Below are 8301 nucleotides of genomic sequence, written 5' to 3' on the forward strand. Positions count from 1 at the left end.
TTACTTTTATTTTCAGTGGAAAATTTAAGTTGAATAATGACAATATTATAATACTCTTTTTTTTTTTTCCTTCTGAGTCTGTCAGACCTCCTCCCACTGCATATTAGTCCTAAGTTTGGATCTACTTTTTGTTATTCATAAAATATATGGTACCAGTTAGCACAATTATGTATTGTTGCAAAATATAATTATATAATATATAATAATATAAACAAAATGAACTAGTGTATTTTTAAATTTGCTCTTCAAATTTGCCTTCCTTTATTTAAAATCACATAGAAAAAAATTAAATTGTGTTTCTAAAATATGTTTCAATTTTTTACAACTTGTAGTTAAAGGCAACAAATATAAAATAAGTTGGATAAAGTAATGCTAAAATAACTTCAATAAAATAAAAATTACATATAGCTTAAAGTCTTTTTTCAGATGACTATGGGAATAAGAGCCGTTGAGTAATTTTCAAACTAATGGTATCAGTAAAATAAAATATATACACACAAAGAAGACCTCCCAAAGCTAAGGGAGGTAAAAGGCTACAAGTGTAAAATAAAGGATATAAGTAAGTTTAAAAGAGAAAGAAAATCAGTTTCCACGAGTCAAAGAAGTTTCTTTGACAGAAATGAAATTTAAGCTAGGATCTGGAGATTTGGATAGGCTGCGAAAGAAGAGAGCATCACTGACTGGCATGTACTATGTGCCTGATAACCTACACACTTTAGAGAACTTAATCCTACCACAAGCCAATTAACTGAGGCCCAGACAACTTGGGTAAACAACCGTCTTTCACACAGCTACCTATTTGCAGAGGCCTTATCTAGACCCAGATATCGACCCTCAAATCCATACGCTCTCCATTATTACAGTGTTGGGAAATATATCTAGGGACAAGCATCCAAGAATAGCAAAACTGAGGGAAGAGAAGAGAAATAGGATTAAAGCATCCAGGATTTGTCCAAAAACTTTGACTGGATCATATGGTAAGTCTGGGAGGAAGAAGCTAAAAGAAACCAAAAGATAAATGGAAGATAAGGCTATAATGGCTGAACTTCCATCAGGCATTACTGAGAGCGATTGGTGGCCAAAGGAATGAAATTACAAAAACATCAGTTTAAGAAGACTAATGTTACTAAGCAGAAGCAATCGAATAGACAATAAATTAAAGGTAAGGAGAAGGGTTAATTATGGCAACAATACAGTAAAATGTGACAGAAGCTTGGAAACATTTTCTAAGAATCTCAAGATCTGAAGTGTCATAAAAAATAAAGGAAAAATATTAATGTTCAATTGACTAGAGTGTTTTTATTCTTAGGTTGGGTAATTACCTTGGAAGCACTTCAAAATGCAATTGGATCGCTTCCCTCTGTGATCATAGCAAATATAAAACAGCATAAACAAAATGTCCTTTATACTTCTCCAACTTTTGGACAGACGATAGAAAATGAACTAAGGACACATATGTGGAAAACAAAAATAGCATATACTTACTTATTTTAACATTTTTACAACGCCAACACTACAAATATCACCATATTTAATTCTCACAACAATTCCATGAGTCAGAGTCATATACTATTGTATATAAATTTAAAAGAAAACTAAACCTGAGCACAGGCAGGTTAAACAACATAACCAAGGTAATTCACAGTGGGTAATAAATATGGGGCTTGAGCCCAAGTAGTGAAGTTTCCAAGACTAGACTCTTAACATCATTTTAGTATGTTGTCTCCCTATTGCTTTTAATTTAAATAATGGATTAAAATAAAGTGGTAAGCCTATTTTATCATTTACAGTCATTATAATTTCTTTCTAGGAAACATAAGTTTCCAGTTATTCAATAAATGGAAATATTATTTATCCTGTAAATCCCATACATGAAGGTTTTGTTTTGTGGTTGTAAATATAGTCTTCCCATATTGTCATAAAGTGATTCTCGATTTTAAGAATATATGGCTGCATTTATAGAGGTTGCACAGGCCCAAACCTATATAGAAGGAGGGAATAAGGTTAAGTGCAAGTAAATTCAAATTGACATATTTTGAGGGCCTATTATGTGCAAGACATTATGATGCGTGTAATATGCAATTCATCGGCGTTCAAGGAGAGGGCAATACAGTGGTAGATTATAGTCGTAGATTCAATAATGACATAGATCTTGGTATTGATAATGAGCACTGCTAAGGTATATAAATGTAATCATAACTCATGAGGGAAATAAGTTCAGGGGAAGGAATCAGAAAATGCCCTCAGCGGAAGATATTTTCTAATGCCAACTTCAAGAAAGGAGTAGAATTTTAACAAGTTTAATAAAAATAGTCATCTAGAGAGAAGCAGAAGCATGGGCTGTAACAGTAGGTCAAGACACAGAGAGTAATGCTTTCAGGCGTACTGACTGGGAGTGTAGCAAAGGTGTTACAGGACCCTTTACATCCCATATGGTCCTAGCAAAATGAAGACCTGCAGTGGTTAGACTATTCCCCGTCTCAGTTTGCATGCCTCAGACTTCTTAGAACTACCAAATTTGAAACCCTATTGAAAGAAATCAAAACGTAAGGAGTGGAATATGTAAAAGAACACCTGATGAGTCAAGATACAGAAGCCCCACATAGTTGGGAAAATATTTCTTCCTGTCATAAAAACAGAAAGCCCAGAAGTGTAAGGTGTCAGGAATTTGATAAAATATATTTGGGTTCTCTCAGTATTTTCAGCTAGCCACTGAGACATGACAACGCGATAGCCCATACTCGAATCGTACAGAGGCGTGAGGACCCTTACTCTGAGGAATGGGGTACAGAATAGAAGCTGAATGCAGGTTATTGAATAGCGATGAACTGTCAGCCGAGATGAGGTAACATGAATTCCAAACGTATATGATGAAGATTTCAATACTGCCCAGGAAACCTCAGGACCCTGAAACAGATGCTTCCTGCATCTACCAAATGCGAAGTTACCAGTTAAACCAAATCAGTCAATATTCATAGGTATTTTTGTCTTCTTAATAATCTTCTGTCCACATGTTACACTAGTCTCTGAAATAGAAGAATTGTAAGACTGACTACAATTGGAACTTGCTATTTATTTTTCACTTTGGCTGACTTTTTGGTTTATGTTTTTTTTTTTTTTTAACCATCTAGAGTATGGTAGGGTATGTAAGTATGTGACATAGGACAGGAGGTCAAGATAGAAAGAGATAATACAATCTGCCCCAAAGGCATACTAGTTTGGAATATAGCAAAATGTTGTCTATAAGATCCTAATAAAAGTTTGAGGCATTTGTACTAACAGGAAATAATCAAAACCTTACAGATCCTTATTTTTGTTTTTTGTTTTGTTTTAGGGTTGCTATGTCTTAGCTAATTCACATATTGATCATTATGAAATGTCCTCCTTTATCACTGTGACATTTCTTATGCCAAATTTTACTTTGCCTCATAGTGACATTTTCTGGTCTTTTTTTTTTTTTTGTCTTTATTGTCATAATGTATAAAGTATATTTTTATAGATGTCATACAAATAGATATGTCATAACTTCGAATTACATGACAATTTTGCTTTTAATTGGAATGCCAAAAAAATTATAGTTGATGTAATTCTTTGATATAGCTGGATTTAATCATCCATCTTGATATTTATTTTTATTTGTCCTATCTTTTGTTTCCTTCTTCTTTTTTGCCTTGTTAAATTGAATGCAGTTGTTTTTTTTTTTTTAAGTATACTATATTATCTCCACCATTGGCTTGTTAGCTATACCTCTTTTACCTTTTATGTGTTTTCTAGTGCTTAAGGTTAACTAATTTCTGCCTTTAAATTGCATTATGTTATTTAACATATACTATAAAAATATTCAGCAGTATATATTTCCATTCCCCTTTGATCTAATTATTCTGTGTATTTGTATATTTTATTTTTTCTATTCTAACTTGATTATCTTGATCACTTTTTAACTTTATATGCCTTATTTTTCTTTAGTAGTTACAACAGTGGTAAATGACAATACTTAAGAAAATATGGAACTCTTAATTAAAAGACTACAAATCCATTTTCTCCTTGAATTTGGTGATTAGGAGAATTTATATTTTCTTTATTAACATTGTGAAGTGAGAGAAACAGTAATCAAAGTGTGGAGTTTTTAAAAGTGGGAAATTTAACAAGAGTACATCTCATAATAAGATGAATCCCAAAAAGGTCCATTTTGAAACATGTGAGTATTACGAAATGTACTGCCTCTAATGCAGAATTAAACTCCTTCCCCCTCCCTGGAGTTAAACATTTTAAAATTTTGGGCATCCAGGGAAATTCAAGCTTTAATATTGATTAAATATTGCCTGAGATTTATCAGGTACCAGGAATAAGTAAATAGTAATAATCTTTGTAGAAACTATTTCTTACTTTAACCTTCGGAATTACAAATAATTCCAAAAAAATGATTATACCATATAAAGTGCTAAGTTTAAATCACACAAGTCTGAACAAGAGATGACAAAATTAACCAAGAACCAGGGAAACAAATAGAAAAACATAACACTTATGATAGATACAAATCCAGCTTTGTCGGTAATCACTTTGAACATAGATGGTCTAAATGCAGCAATTATAAAACAGAAATTGTCAGAATGCATCAAAAAACAAGACCCAACAATACGTTGTCTACAAGAAAATCACCTTAAATATTAAGATACAGGGTGCCTGGGTGGCTCAGTCAGTTAAGCGTCTGCCTTTGACTCAGGTCATGATCCCAGAGCCCTGAGATCAAGCCTCCATTTGTCTCCCTGCTCAGGGAGGAGTCTCCTTCTCCCTCTCACTCTCCCCCTTTCCTCTGCTCATGCGCTCTCCCTCTGTCTCTCAAATAACTCTATAAAATCTAAAAAAAAAATTAAGATACATATAGCTTAAAAGGAAATGGATGGGGGAAAATATACCCAGTGAACACTAAACAGAAGAAAGCACAGTAGCTATATTAATTTCAGACAAAGCAGACTTCAAAGGAAGGAAAGTTACCAGGCATAAAAAAGAGCATTGCATAATATATAATATTATAATATAGAATTATATAACATATAATAATAAGGGGTTACTTCTCCAAGAAGATGTGACACTATCAACAGTCAATCAAACCATGTGAAGCAAAAAGTATTGGCATTTCAAAGGGAATAAGTTAAAAAAAAAAAAAAACAAAGGGAATAAGTTGAAGCCACTATTATCACTGGAAACTTCATGAAGAATACAGTTTAACTCAACATCATCATCAATGAAATGGATATAATCGGCGCGTACAGACCACTTCATCTGACAATAGCAGAACACACATTCCTCCCAAGCTCACGTAGAACATTCACCAACATAGACCGCATTCTGGGCCATGAGGCGTGCCGCAATAGAATTAAGAGAATACAAATCATACAATGTCCACTTTCAGAACACAGTAAAATTAAACTAGAAATCAATAATAGAAAGATGACTGATAAATCTCAACACATGGAGATTAAACAACATTTCTATATAATCTGTGGGTTAAAGAAAAATTTCAAGAGAAATTTAAAAATATTGAACTAAATGAAAATGAGAACACAACTTTCCAAAATTTGTGGGAAACAGAAAAAAAAAAAAAGCAGTTTGTAGCGGCAAGTTTCTAGCCTCGAATTAATATACTTGAGAAGAAAAAATCTAAAACCAATAATCTAGGTTTCTACTTTAGGGAACTAGGACAAGAAGAGCCTATTAAATCAAAGAAAGCAGAAGAAATAAGAATTAGGGCCCAAACCAGTGAAATTTAAAGCAGGAGAGTAATGGAAGAAAAACTAATGAAACCAAAAGCTGGTTGTTTGATGAGATCAACAAAATCTATGACTCTTGCCAGGATTAGAAAAAGACGACGTAAATTACTAACATAATTAAATAGGGGTATCACTACAGATCCTAGGGACATTAAAAGGATAACAAATACTTTTAACAACTCCATGCCCACATATTTGAATACCTAGATGAAATGCACAATTCCTTGAAAGACACAAATGCCAAAACTGAAAGAAGAAGAAATATATTATCTGAACAAAAGTATTTTTCCTTTAGAGAGAGAGTGTTTGTGTGCACGTTATGAGTGGTGGGGGCAGGGATTGCAGGGGAGAGAATCGTAAGCAGGCTCCATACCCAGTGGGAGGTCAGTCTCCCAACCCCAAGATCATGACCTGAACTGAAATCAAGAGTCAGATGCTTACCCAACTGAGCCAGCCAGGCACTCCTGAGTAGGCCTATACGAATGAAATTTCAATGATAATTGACCATCTAAAACAGAACCACCAGACCCTGATGGACTTACTGGTGAATTGAATTCCACCAAACATTTGAGTTTTATATTCAATTCTTTATATTCATTTTCAGAAAATAGAAAGAAATATTTTCTAACTCATTCTATGAGCCTACAATTATCTTCTTTTTATTTAAATATTTTATTTATTTATTCATGAGAGAAGAGAGAGAGAGAGAGGCAGAGACACAGGCAGAGGGAGAAGCAGGCTCCATGCCGGGAGCCCGACGTGGGACTCGATCCCAGGACCCCGGGATCACGACCCTTTAAGCCCAAGGAAGATGCTCAACTGCTGAGCTACCTGGGCACCCCAAGCCTAGAATTATCTTGGTGCCCAAATCAGACAAAGATATGACAAGAAAATATTTAAAAAGAAAAAAAATCACTTAAAAATTGGAAGCGAATCCAAACTGTGAAAGACTGAGTATCTTGCAAAATGCAAGGTTTATGCCAAGATAGGGATGAAGGAGAAAGTTACATATTCTTGGATCTCAGAATGATATAGAAATACCCCTAAAAGTATGTGCTAGGTTCTGGAAGGTCCTTTCAGCGATTCTTTGATTAGAATAAAAGAGTCTGGCAATGAGAGAAGTAGAGACCACATCCATAGAGATCAAGTATAATACAGAATGGGAATAAGACTAAATTGAAGTAGAAATCATGCTGACACATCATTTTCTTTTTATGTTATAGTTTACTACTCAAAAGTGATTCTTATCTCTGTGGAGGATTTTTTTTTTAAGGTATGTTTCATTTCATTCCCATAGCTGGTATACAGGAAAAGATATTTTGATTATCTTGAATTTCCTTATCTAGCCATTTTATCATATTGCTTTAAAATAAATATTCTAAATTATGATAAATTGTAAGTATGTAAAAACATTTGCAGTGACCTAGATGGTTTTCAAATTTTATCAATAGCCGCATCCTTCCAGGTGATTAGCTAGAATTTCCAATAGCACTGATCAATGGTGGTAATCTTGACTAGGTCTCTTTGCTTTCTCACCCCCACAACGATACTGCTTCTGTACTCGTACCCCCAACGTGAGAATTGTTCAGGAATGAATTCAAGCAACAGCAATCTACGTGATCTGAGTTCCTACCCGGAAAACCAGGTCTTATCTTCAGGATTTCCACCTAATGTACTAATGACTTTTCCTCCAACACTGATGACATCCTCAACTTAAATATATCCTTCCCTTTGATCAATACGTCCTACAACATGATGATAGACCATTTATTTGCAATGATTTCAACATTTCGTGATTAGTTTGCAGGAGGACTCTTTGTTAAATTAGTTTTATTCGATTTTTGGACAATTTTACATAAGTGGTTGCTAAATTTAATTAAATGGCTCTCTGGCATTTTTTTATGTAGTGTATAATTTGTTTCACTTTAATTGTTAGTGTAATGTTAATATTAAGTCCAACACTTGTCTGGAATGGGTAACCTGTGCTTTCTATCTGGAAACCTGTAATTTTTTTTTTTTGTATTATCCTCGGCAATTAGTAAATTTATTAGGATTAGTCTAGGGTGAAACAGGCATTTGTTAAACAGCCTGGGCTCACTGACCTCCTTTAATCTGTAGATTGAATATATTACTAAGTTTAGGTACAGTTTCTTTATTATGCATAATAATTACTTCTCCTCCTTCAGCTTTTAACTTTTCTAGAAATCCTAGGAGGTCCTTTTTAAGGTCTCCTGGCTCCTTTTCTAATCGCTCATCTTTTCTTTTATAGCTTTTCGTTTTTTTCTTTTTTTGAAAGGTGGGGTAGAAGGAGAGATTTTTTTCTTTTTGCTATTCTTTGTGTTTATTCCAAGTTATGAAATATTATCACTTGATTTTGCTGATTAAAAACTCAGATAAGCAATGATTAGTCTCACATTCCATTTATCTATTTTTTTTTAAATAGTGTCCTTTAAAAACAACTTTTTTCACCTTTTCATCATCAAAGTGTTTGAACAGTTTTGTGTGTTAGGTATATATGTTTTATATGCGT

This window comes from Nyctereutes procyonoides, unplaced genomic scaffold (assembly GCF_905146905.1).
Source record: "Nyctereutes procyonoides isolate TBG_1078 unplaced genomic scaffold, NYPRO_anot_genome, whole genome shotgun sequence".
NCBI classification, from domain to species: domain Eukaryota; kingdom Metazoa; phylum Chordata; class Mammalia; order Carnivora; family Canidae; genus Nyctereutes; species Nyctereutes procyonoides.